The sequence below is a fragment of the Eulemur rufifrons genome, chromosome 1 (genome assembly GCF_041146395.1).
Source record: "Eulemur rufifrons isolate Redbay chromosome 1, OSU_ERuf_1, whole genome shotgun sequence".
NCBI classification, from domain to species: Eukaryota; Metazoa; Chordata; class Mammalia; order Primates; family Lemuridae; genus Eulemur; species Eulemur rufifrons.
This window is the reverse complement of record NC_090983.1, coordinates 65,102,264-65,114,730: the sequence shown is the minus strand read 5'-3', so window position 1 is coordinate 65,114,730 and position 12,467 is coordinate 65,102,264. Positions and strand designations below refer to the sequence as shown.

General features: G+C 38.5%; 1 protein-coding gene across 20 annotated transcripts in view; it reads left to right on the top strand.

The window, feature by feature from the left end:
- Positions 1-4,888: 4,888 nt before the first annotated feature.
- The window catches only part of MARCHF7 (membrane associated ring-CH-type finger 7), a 52,561-nt gene continuing 44,982 nt past the window's right edge, over positions 4,889-12,467 (top strand). For 12 of the 20 annotated variants that reach the window (XR_011236401.1, XR_011236383.1, XR_011236382.1 and 9 more), the window contains exon 1: positions 4,889-5,043. The gene's annotated coding sequence lies outside the window, so the exon portion shown is untranslated. Of the gene's footprint in view, positions 5,171-12,467 lie in introns of all 20 variants that reach the window. The other 8 variants (XR_011236384.1, XM_069495548.1, XM_069496408.1 and 5 more) reach the window with 3 other exon arrangements.

The window sequence follows — 12,467 nt, the reverse complement described above, 5'->3', positions numbered from 1 at the left end:
CCCTTTCTCTCACTATATACAAAAATCAACTCAGAATCGGTTAAAGACCTAAATGTAAGACCGGAAACTATAAAACTACTAGTAGAAAACATAGGGGAAATACACCAGGACATTGGTTTAGGGATGGGGTTCTCTACCCCTGGTAGGCAAAAATTTTATGGCTGAGACCTCAAAAGCACAGGCAACAAAAACAAAAACACACAAATGGCACTATATTAAATTAAAAGGCTTCTTCATGGCAAAGGAAAAAAGAGAGTGAAGATTCAACCTGTTGAATGGGAGAAAATACTTGCTAATTATTCATCTGACAGGAGACTAATATCCAGAATATACAAGGAATTCAAACATCTCAACAGCAAACAAACAAACAAACAAAACAAAAAAAAACAAATAATGCCATTAAAAAATGGGCAAAGGAAGTCAGGCATGGTGGCCCATGACTATAGTCCCAGCTACTCAGGACACTGAAGCAGAAGGATTGCTAGAGCCCAGTAGTTCAAGGCTACAGTGAGCTATGATTGTGCCTCTGTACTCCAGCCTAGGTGACAGAGCAAGACTCTATCTCTTCAGGAAAAAAAAAAAAAAAAAAGTAGAAGCCAGGCAGGGTGGCTCATGCCTGTAACCCTAGCACTTTGGGAGGCCAAGATGGGAGGATCACTTGAGGCCAGGCGTTTGAGACTAGCCTGGGCAAGAGCAAGACCCTGTCTCTACAAAAAATAGAAAAATTAGTTGGGTGTCGTGGTATGTGCCTGTAGTCCCAGGTACTTGGGAGGCTGAGACGGGAGGGTTGCGGGAGCCCAGGAGTCTGAGGATGCAGTATGCTAAGATGATGCCACTGCACTCTGGCCTGGGAGATAGAGCAAGACTCTATCTTTTTTTTTTTTTGAGGCAGAGTCCCGCTCTGTCACCCTGGCTAGAGTGCCGTGGCATCAGCCTAGCTCACAGCAATCTCAAACTCCTGGGCTCAAGCGATCCTCCTGCCTCAGCCTCCCGAGTAGCTGGAACTATAGGCATGTGCCACCATGCCCGGCTAATTTTTTCTATATATTTTTAGTTGTCCAGCTAATTTCTTTTTTTTATTTTTTATTAGAAATTTTTTATTTTTTATTAGAAAGGGGGTCTCGCTCTTGCTCAGGCTGGTTTCGAACTCCTGAGCTCAAATGATCCGCCAGCCTCGGCCTCCCAGAGTGCTAGGATTACAGGCGTGAGCCACCACACCCGGCCTAAGACTATCTTAAAAAAAAAAAAAAAAAAAAAAAAGTGAGGAAAGGCAAAGGACTTGAATAGACATTTCTCAAAAGAAGACATATAAATATACAAATGGCTAAAAGATATATGAAAAAATGCTCAACATCACTAATCATCAGGGAAATGCAAATCAAAACCACAATGAGATATCACCTTACCCAAGTTAGAATAGCTATTATCAAAAAGAAAAAAAAAATAACAGATGCTGGTGAGGATGCAGAGTAAAAGAACTCTTATACACTGTTGGTGGGAATGTGAATTAATTACAGCCATTATGGAAAACAGTATGGAGGTTTCTTAAAAAACTAAAAATAGAACTGATCCAGCAATCCCCCTAGTGGGTATTTATCCGAAGGAAAGGAAATCAGTATATCAAAGGGATATCTGCACCCTCGTGTTTATCAGAGCACTATTCACAACAGCAAAGATATGGGATCAACTTAGGTGTCCATCAGTGGATGAATGGATAACGAAATTTGCTATATATACACAATGAAATATTATTCAGCATAAAAAAGAACGAAATTCTGCCATTTGCAGCAACATGGATAGAACTGGAGTACATTAAGTGAAATAAGCCAGACATAGACAAAATGGCACATGTTCTTACTCATATATGGGAGCTAAAATGTTGATCTCATGGAGGTAAAGAGTAAAATGATAGTTAACAGAGGCTGGGAAACGGGTAGGGGGGAATGAAGAGAGGTTGGTTAATGGGCATAAATATACAGTTAGATAGAAGAAGTAAGTTCTAATGTTTGATAGTAGAGATAGTAGATATAACAATGTATTGTATATTTCAAAATAGCTAGAAAACAGGACTTATAATGTTCACAAACATAAAAATTATAAAGTCTCTGGGTGAGAAATATTTTAAATACTCTGACTTGATCATTATGTTCTATGGATGCAACAAAATATCACATGTACCCCATAAATATGTACAAATTTTATGTATCAATAAGAAAATTACATGATTTGCCAAAAGCAAATATTAAATATTATCATACCTTTTCAATGCCACACCATTTATGCAAAATAAAGACTATCTATACCATTGCCCCTGCCATAGGCTGCTTAGCAGGTTAGGTTGAGGATGATAAAAAGAATAGAAAACAGGAACTCTGAAATTCAATATATGAAAGAGAATTCTAATATATGAAATTCAATATATGAAAGAATTCTAAGCTATCAGGGGGATGAAAAAAATACATAAGAGTAAAGGGCAGTACGAGCATAGCTAAATGACAGACAAGTTTATAAAGTAGAAGAGGGAAAATTAATAATAGTCAATAAGACCCTAACTTAGAGAAGAAGCCAAGTTCAAAACTGAAAATAAAGGCGAGTGGTGTGGGCAAGTGGTGAACATATTGAGATACTGAAAGGTGTGTCAGAGTCAGTCACAGAGAATATAAAGTTTAGCAAAGGAAGGTCAAATGGGGACATTCTGTGGATAAGAGGCAACCATGCTTGGAACAATTCTGATTTCAAATATTTGTTTGTCAAATCATTTTGTCCTGATTTTTAGTTCAGAAAATATGGTCACTATTATACCTATTTGTATCCCAGTAAATTCCTAGCAAAATGTCTTTAACAGCAAAATTTCATTAATTTTTTTGATAATGATAATTACCTGGAGACTGAAATCAGAGAGACTACATTAAATAAAAACACAACCACCCAATCTTAAAAATAAAAACATATTTATCAGTGGTCTTTACCTATTTACTAGCATCAATAAAAAACTAGAATCTGCAAGATCTGTTTAGCATAGGAAATTGGTGCCATACTCACCTCTGATAATACCATCAGTGCTGGGTGGGGATGAAGCCATAATCTGCCAAAATCTGTACCATCCTTGCCAGATTTGGGGGTTCTGTAGAGAAGTTACCACTACCAGGTCTGACTGCCATAGCTCAGGAAAATGGTGCAGTCATTCCTCTTAAGGTAGAATAAACTTGAGAAGATGTTTAAGGGACCTATGTAATATTAAGCCCCAGAAAGAAAGAATATTAGTGGTGGTTCAGACACAGAATGTAATACCTAACAATTATGGAATGCTTACTATGTTCTAAGAATTGATGCATTATCTCCTTTAATCCTTCCAATAACCTTATGGGGTACAGGTATTGTTATTAACCCCATTTTACAGGAAACCTAGGCTTAACAAGGTTAAGGAATTGCTCAAGATAACAAAGGTAGTAAGAGGCAGGGCCGGGATTTGAACCCATACTAATACAGTCCGGTTCTTCAGGGTGCATATGTATATAATCACAATGCTACACAGCACTCAAACAGGCTGGAAAAAAATTATTTTTCTTTAAAGAGCAAATTAATTTCCTCAAAAGTAACCCCTGCTCACTTTATCCCATATCAGACGCTTAATCTTCAATGAATATCCTAAAAGTTAGATTGGTATTTATGTGCTAACTTTAAATAATAATCAAACTTTAAATCTTTAAAATTTACAGTATTTTACAATTTATCATACGGAATCATGGACAATCTGTTAGTCTCCAAGACACAATAAAATAAAGATGATAGTGATTGATACTCCATTCCCTTCAGATGAAATGACAATTACATGTAAATACCATATTTCAGTTATCAGAATCATTTGGATCCAATGGATTGTTTTTAATAACAACAAAATAGGTCATTTAAAAAAATCAAGTGCCTTCAGCGTACTTCCAAGTTTCAGTAACTGATCTTTACCGTTAATGAACTTTTATTTGATACATTATTCAAAATCCACTTATCTAAATCTGGGCAAATTGTGGCGTTTTTCTCTAACGTACTCACTTTTATTTATTAGTACTCATTTACATCTTAGTTTACCACATTTACAGTTCTTTGAAAGTTTTGTCTAATATCATCAGACCATTATACCTCACAATTTTCCTCGCTTTCTAAATAGGTGAATTTTTTACTGCAAAATCTATAGCTACGTTATCAAGGGTTAACGTCACGATTTTGGAAGACACGATTGTAAAAGTAACCCACCACGAAGACTTAATTACTACAGGAAATTACAAGGTTGGAAAATCCACTCCAACCCTTAAGGAGAAGGGCTTAATAGGGCGGGCAGGGAGACAAGCGGGGAGGAGGGGAGGTCGGAAAAGGCAGTGCTTGATTCAATTCAATGAACATTCACTGCGCCACTTACCAAGCGCCAAAAAAACCAAAACAAAACAAAAAACAAAACAAAACAAAACAAAAACCGAGCTGGGCGGCATTTCTAGCAGTGGGCCCTGCAGGTTTGCCCAAGGGGGCAAGAACCTGTGGGCGGGGACCCGGGCACCAGGGAGCGAAGGGGCTGGCTCAGAGACCCTCGCCAGTCGAGCGAGGACGGCCAACCAGCGCTGGGCCTCCAGCGCCCAGCACCCAGCGCCCGCACACTCGCCAGCCCAGCCACCAGCACTTGGGCCGATCTGCCGCTGCCGCTTACCAGTGGCGCCTCGCTGACTCCCCGGGGGCAGCTCTTCAACGGTTGCCGCAGTCAGAGCACCACCCCGCGGTGGGGTACGTCGAGCCCTCCCGCAGCTCTCGGATTCCCGCAGCGCCGCCACTCTCGCGAGATGCCGGGAAGTCCGCGAAGTGGGGGAGGAGGAGAAGGGAGGGGCGCTTAACGGTGGCGGCTGGTTCTGCGCCGGATCCGGCAGAGGGGCGGGCGCCATTGTGCTTAGCTGCGGACTTCTTTTCCTCAGTCACAGGCCTAGAACTCCAAGGAGGAAGGCAGTGGTGTGGTTGCTGCAAGCGGGACGCGCCCAGTCCAGTGCCAGCTCGGGAGCAGGGGTAATAAACCGCGGGGCCTGGGCTTCTACCTCCCGGGGAACTGGTTCGAGACAAGGCCGCGGTGGGGGAGGGGAAGAAACGAAGCGTAGGCCCGGGGGCGCGAAGGCCGCTTCCTCGCTGGATTAGGGTAGGGGAGCTTGGTCCGGGACCGCTGGTACGACGCGGGGACTGGGCACAGGCCTTCTCTGTTGGTGGCCTTTCGTCCCGTGGTGGAGTTTGTGACGGGTGGAGGGGTCAGATTGTGCGTTTTATGGCCGTGTGGTGGGCGAGGGGCTTGAGCCCTGCTTTGGCCTGGCGCGGCCTCCCCTTGGACTAGGTTCTGGAGGATCTTCTGGAGCCCCGTGGCCCGGGGGTGTCGCGAGTGAGGTATTTGGTGATCGCGGTGTCGAAGGCGGGCAGGGTTAGGGCTGGGCCGCCCCAGCCTCGAATGGAAGTGACTTTGTCAGCCCCTTAGATTTAGCCCCTTGCTCATTGATAGCTCCAGTTCTTGAATATCGTGACACTTTGGGGATTCTTATTGTGTTTTGGTAAATGTTGTGTTTTTTAAATTGAAATAGGTGATTATGTGTATATAAAGAAGGACCTGTTGGCTTAAGAAGTAAAAACATGGAAGGCGCCAGTAGTAGAATACGCCCTCATTTTGATGAAACTGCGTAGTGAAGATGAATGTGTACACACACCAAAAAATACTACAGTTAATACTTTTTCCTGTTTACAAAAGTAAATATATATGGGGAAAATCTCTGGGTAATAAATTCGTCACCACTGATGTCACTTGGTACTATTAAGAGTAAATGTGCCAAGTAAAATTGAATTTAGTAAGATTTTTTCCGATTTTGTAGGCCTTTTAAGGCATTTCTCTTATTCATTATTATAAATCTCCCGTTCCTTCCTCCTACTTCCCCTTTTCTGTCCGAAGCCAAGAGGTAGGGTTGAAGATGAATTTTTGACTTAAAAATCAAAACAGCATACTGTTAGGAAGGCGAGACATAGTGTAACTAGATTTCTCCTTGAGGTAAAAAAAATTTTCAAAAATGGAGTCGGTATTTCATATAATAACGCTACAGCATTTTATGAAACAGCAGTGGTGCATGAGGCAGTAGTGCCAGAAGCAGAAGATCTGGGTTTGAGTCTTGATTTTTGCCATAATTATTTTACCTCTTCAGCTTTCCTCAGGAACATAGCAGTTAATTCCTAGAGTTGAAGTGAGGATTAAGTTAGATGAGGTACTGTGTGAAGCAGTCAACACGCTGGGAAACATGGTACTTTTTTTCCCCAAACCCTTGTTCAAAATAATACTTGCAGTGTACATTTTTAATGAATATAAACAATTGAAGTTGATGGTTAAAGTCCAATTGTTTATATCGAAGCATTCTGATCAGAAAAACCTTAAGAATTTACTTTGCCAATAATATGTCCTCCACAGAATCCTGACTGCTTCACACACACACACATTGATATGTATTTATGTAAGTTCTATATTACGTATGTTTTATAGATAAAAGCTTTTTACAGCTCTTCTTTTGCTCCAAGTTACATCATAAAGGAAGCATAGTCAGTTTGCATAGTCTTGGGGTATTTTTTTTTTCCAGTTGCCTGCTGGGTCAGGTGTATTGAATAAGAATTTCTAGTTATTTATGTACAAATGATTTCTTTTTTCGGCCACACTGGTAGGAGGGCTTATTTTCCCACGTAAAGCACAAAAGTGCGCCGATATATTCTACATACAGGCATAAAAATGTCAAATAATTGACTTGGACATAAAAGTCATCCATGACTCTCATGTGGCCAATTTTTAATCAGCTCCATGTCCATCTCACACAACCCTTTTTGCTAGTATATGTTCATGAATTGCCTATATTTTAATATTTTATGTTAGGAAAATTTTATAGTGTAAAAGCTATCAACGTAAGATTTTTTTTGTTTTTGTTTGTTGGTTTGTTTTTTTGAGATAGTCTTGCTCTGTCACTCAGGCCAAAGTGCAGTGGCAGGATAAATCATAGATCACTGCAGCCTCGAACTCCTGGGCTCAAGTGATCCCCCACCTCAGCCTCCTGAGTAGCTGGGGCTACATGCCACCACGCCTGGCTAGTTTAAAATACTTTTTTTTTTTTTTTTTTTTTGAGAGATGAGGTCTCACTGTGTTGCTCAGGCTGGTCTTGAACTCCTGGCCTCAAGCAGTCCTCCTGCCTTGGCCTCCCAAAGTGCTGGGATTATAGGTGTGAGATAATGCCAGGACTGGTGATTTTTAATTTGTTGTAGTGCTAGATTAGGGCTTCACATTACAAGAATGAGCTTGACGTGGCGTCTGCCCTCTACAACTCACAATTTAGTCATCACACTAATGTATAAACAACACCATTACTATCTTAATGTAACTGTGTAATAGTACTGTGGGAGCATTACAGGAAGTATTGCTTAAACTGAGATGGTCACTAGGACTTTGATAAGGAATCTACAAAGTGGTGATATCATGGTTGGTTTTAGGAATTGATAGTTTGTTCCCCATAACTGAAATATGAATTGAATAGGGGGTTAGAGCCTGACATGAAAGACATTCTGTACTGCATTAGAAAATTAGTGCTCTGTGCTGTGGAGTGGAGACCTATTGTGTCCCTAAGGCAAATAAAAATGATTTTTAGATTATCTTTGCTGATACATTCTTCTGTTACCATAGATAATTAAGTGCCAGTACTAAAGAACAGTGGAACTTGCACGAATGAAATGCACAGACTTGCATCAGACTTCATTTTTAACCAACAAATTGAACTTAACTAATGAACCTTTTAATTCTTAAATAACTGGGTCAGCAACTGATCACATTAGATTGATTACAATGTAAAAGGAATCAAATTTTGAATTCCTACTAAGATTACTTGGATTCACCACAGAATTCTATTACAGCGAAATAAGTTATCATCTCACAAATCATTATTTTACAAAAATTCTTTCTTTGCAGTGCAGTATTTGCTAATCATAGGGTGAACTCAAAAGAGATTGGGAAGGGAATAAAATTACTTTATAATTTGAGAGTTGTCTGGGGTTTAGTTTTCATTGATCTTAATTTTTGACTTTTCTACTCTGACACGAACTTACATGGTCAAAGCTGGCATAACCTGCTCTCAAATATATTTCTGTGACTCTACCGGTTAGGCGAGCTAAGCTGAACATCTGGTTTTTAAAATCACCTACCGCTCTACGCCCATTTTTGTCGACAGATTTAAAGAGGGCAAGTTTTGAACCTTAAAAGCTAGTTATCATCTTCCCATCATGATCATTTCACTTTTTTTTTTTTTTTTTTTTGTTGAGACAGAGTCTCACTTTATTGCCCAGGCTAGAGTGAGTGCCGTGGCGTCTGCTTAGCTCACAGCAACCTCAGACTCCTCGGCTTAAGCGATCCTACTGCCTCAGCCTCCCGAGTAGCTGGGACTACAGGCATGCGCCACTATGCCCGGCTAATTTTTTCTATATAGATTTTTAGTTGTCCATATAATGTCTTTCTATTTTTAGTAGAGACGGGGTCTCGCTCAGGCTGGTCTCGAACTCCTGACCTTGAGCAATCCACCCGCCTCGGCCTCCCAGAGTGCTAGGATTACAGGCGTGAGCCACCGCGCCCGGCCATGATCATTTCACTTTACCATAATGTGTTTCTCACTTTCCAGAAAGAACTCTAAAATGGTTTCTCCTTACTGAAAGAAGATCGAAAACTTGATACTTACAGATTAAAGACAAAGAGTCATTGAAGAAGAACAGCTTATCCTTTAAAGTGCTCTAGTGTAGACTTAACATCAAAGTTATATTTTCTTGTGGAAATGTTAAACTTTTTTCTAGTTTTTGTTTTTCAAGACTTGAGTATATCTTTGTGTTTCAAATATTTGTCAACTAAAAAAATCAAGAGATTTTTTTTTTTTTAAAGGCCCCAAAAGTTCTCTGCTTCAAAGTGCTTCCTTCATTTGACCACCCTTAGCTTCTGTGTCTCCATGTTCACTAGGATCAAGAAAACACTAGGATTTCCCATTAAGAAAAAAAGAATTTTTCCCCAGAAGCAGTTATTTTAAATAAAAGGGTATACAAAGTACAGGTAAATAATGGAATTATAACTATGTATTTCTGGAAAATTTTTGGCTATTGAAAAGCTACATTGGTATTTTGTGTGATTACTCCAGCCTTTATGCCATATGTTAATATGTTTTTGACAATTCAGTAACTACAATCCCCCGTTAGTATTTAAGACAGATTGCAAGTTAGACCCAGTTAGAATTACATTTTCATAGAGACTGGGGCATAAGATAATAGTAACAGCAGGAAAGTAAAAGAATAAGTTAGGAAGCTGTATAACCACCTCAAAACCTAGAGGATTAAAACAACTTTTTACTGTTTTTTACAGTTTTGTGTGCCTTTTGAGCAGTCCTACTTGTTTGTTTATTCTTGGGTTCACTGTATTAGCATTTAGCTGGTGAATTTCCCAGGCTGGAAGTTCCAGGGTGGTGTCAGAGAAGTGCTGGTTGACATCTAGGCCTTGCTCCATATGATCATTTATGACATGGAGGTCTGAGGACAGCATTCCAAGAAAGTGAAAACGGACCCCTATAAGATCTCTTGCAACCTTGCAAATCATATAATGTCACTTAGAATGCCTTTTAGTCAAATTAAGGCTTACCAGGCTAACCTGCATTTGCAGGGTGGGGAAAGAAGACTACCTTGTCTTGGGTGGACCAGGAACATTGCATTGCAGAGGGCGTTGCATAGTAGGATGTCAGACATTTGTAGCCATATTTTATAATTTACCATAGGTTGTATAGAATTTTAAGAATAGGTATCCTTAAAAATGTCGTGATTGGGATTGCTTCAAAATAATACAGGTGGTGGTAAAATAGACAACGTTGGTCAAATGTTATTGAAGACTGTTAATTGATACATGAAAGTTCAATTTGGTCTCTACTTTTGTGTATGCTTGAAAATTTTCATAGTAAAAGAATTTAAGTTATACTCAGGTAATCTAAACTCCATTTTGTGAAGTGATTTTAACTTTGTCTTTGATTTAGCTTTTACTGGAACAGTACTTTTTTATTTACTACTATCTTTGTCATGTGCAGCTGCTAAGACTAAACCAGCAATTTATAAAGGGAATTATTCTCCTTAAGACTTCTTTATAGATTTTATTGTGATACAAGTTACAAAAAAGTGTCTTTTTCTTTTGTAAATAATTTTTGCCCTTAATTAGCAAAGTAAGACCAAGTACATTAAAGAAATTTTGGAAAACTAAGTTTAAAGAAGAAAAACAAAACACACTAATAATGCTACGACCCATAGAACAGTAAAATGTTAAAAAAGGCTATTTCTTTCCAGTTTTTTAATGCATATGCTTATATAAGTAAACTTGTATATGTTTCTTTACCCTGCAGTGAATATCCTGTACATAAATCTGAATGATTTTAAAAGTCTTTTTATAATATACTGTATGTTAGAGATAAATTTCAAATAATGAAAAAGCCTGTAGAATCTCTACTAAGCTGTTTTATGAAAATCTTAACACTGATGGTATTGCTTAATAATAGCTAATATTGTGTGCCAGTAAAGCTCACAATATACCTGTGAAATTGGTACTACTATTATCACCATTTTGTAGGTGAGGAAATTAAGCATTGGAAAGATTAAGCCTTAGAGTCACACCAAGTAAGGGGCAGCCTTCAAAACTTGAACTCATAACTATCGTATTTCTTCAAATAGTCAGAAATTGGCTGATACGCAGAAAATTAGGCAATGCTTAATTTATTTGCTGCCTAGATTCAGTTTCCTCTTCTGCAAAAAATAGGAAATGAATTTTATTAATTAATATATTAAATACATTTTTATTAATCAATACATTAAAATACACAGGAAGACTATTAGGTGTGGAAGTAACATGTGATAATATGGATAGGGCCATGGGCCTTTTATTAGGCTGGTTACTGGGTTTACTTGACAGATAATCTAAATAAGACTGTTATTGCAGTTATGGGACATAGTGATCTGTAGAGTAATGGAAGAAAATACATATTAAGAAAAGCCTTCATAAGCAGAATCAAAAACTTTTGGACATTAACACTGCTATTTCTTTGCTTTTAGGAATTCACAGCTTTCCAAATTTGGTAAACTAAAAAAAAAAATCCAAGCCCTACATAGTGGGCTACGGTAGTGGTCAGAGTAAGTTTTCCTCTTAAGTAGGGTTATTGGTAGAATTCCTTTTCTCTGAGTGTTACTTTTATATTGTCTGAAGTTTTTTGGTTTATTAATACTTTTTCATAATATCCCAAATTCTACTAATTAGAGACACTAAGTTGTCAGGGGCCAGGAAAGGGAGTGCTAAGCCTGCTCAGATAGGAAGTACAGTGTAAGCAGAAGGCAAGGAGATAGGATATGTGTCTGGGAAGAAGTAAATAGATCAGTGTAAGTGATTGAAAATCTTTTGTGAGCCCACACTGTTCTCCTGCGTTTTCAAAACTTTATTTCTAGCATCTTTCTGGACCTTCTGGGTATTTCAGACTGCTCATTCTTTAAAACCAACTTACCTTGGTTTGCTGCCTTGTCCTCCACTCCCAATCCCCTGCAAGAAAAAGAAAAAAATAGTAAAAACATTTGTTCTTCATCAATATTCTAAATAATACTCTCCCACTCCCTCCCAGTTATTAGGTAAATTCTGTCTGATTTGAGAGGTATGTTTTAAATCTGCCTTCTATCCATTACCACTACTTTCGACCCTCACTAATTTATCTTGGTGCCAACATGTCTTTTCCTGTAACTTGACCTCAATACTGATTTAGTTATGAGGGACTTTTTGTTTTTGGCTGACCTTGTTTCAAAATCTTTAGTAGCTTCTAAGCTTATAGCCTATAGCAGTGGTTTGTTTCCCATGGTTACACAAAGGCAGTAAAAATTAAATATTAAGTTACTTTCAATATTGCAAAAATGCAGCAAGTTATATATGAATCTGTTATTAAGGCTAGACAAAACTAGATAAAGTTTTGTTGGAGTACTGATTGTTTCATCTTTGAAAACTCTGATTTTCAGAACATCATTTGTGAGGTCCTTAGAGAAGAAAATAATGTACAAACCACTGGTGGTAGAGAGCTTCAAAGTTGTTGCTTTATTAAAGTACATACTCCTGAGCAGAGGACACAAATGCCTTCATAATCTACTTTCTACATTTATTACCTTTGGGGTTCTTTCTGTTCCTCTCTCACCTTCCATGGCTTGAATCACATGCCTCATACATTAATTTTCGATTTTCCAGTTCTTCTTAAATGTGCTTTAGCATCTTTATACCTTCTTTCTTTTTTTCTAGTTTTTCTTCAAAGGTCAACTCAAATGTTACCTTCTCTGAAGTCTTTCTCATCTTGTTGGAACTTTTGGTTCCCCATTTATTGCTCCCATAGCATATTGAT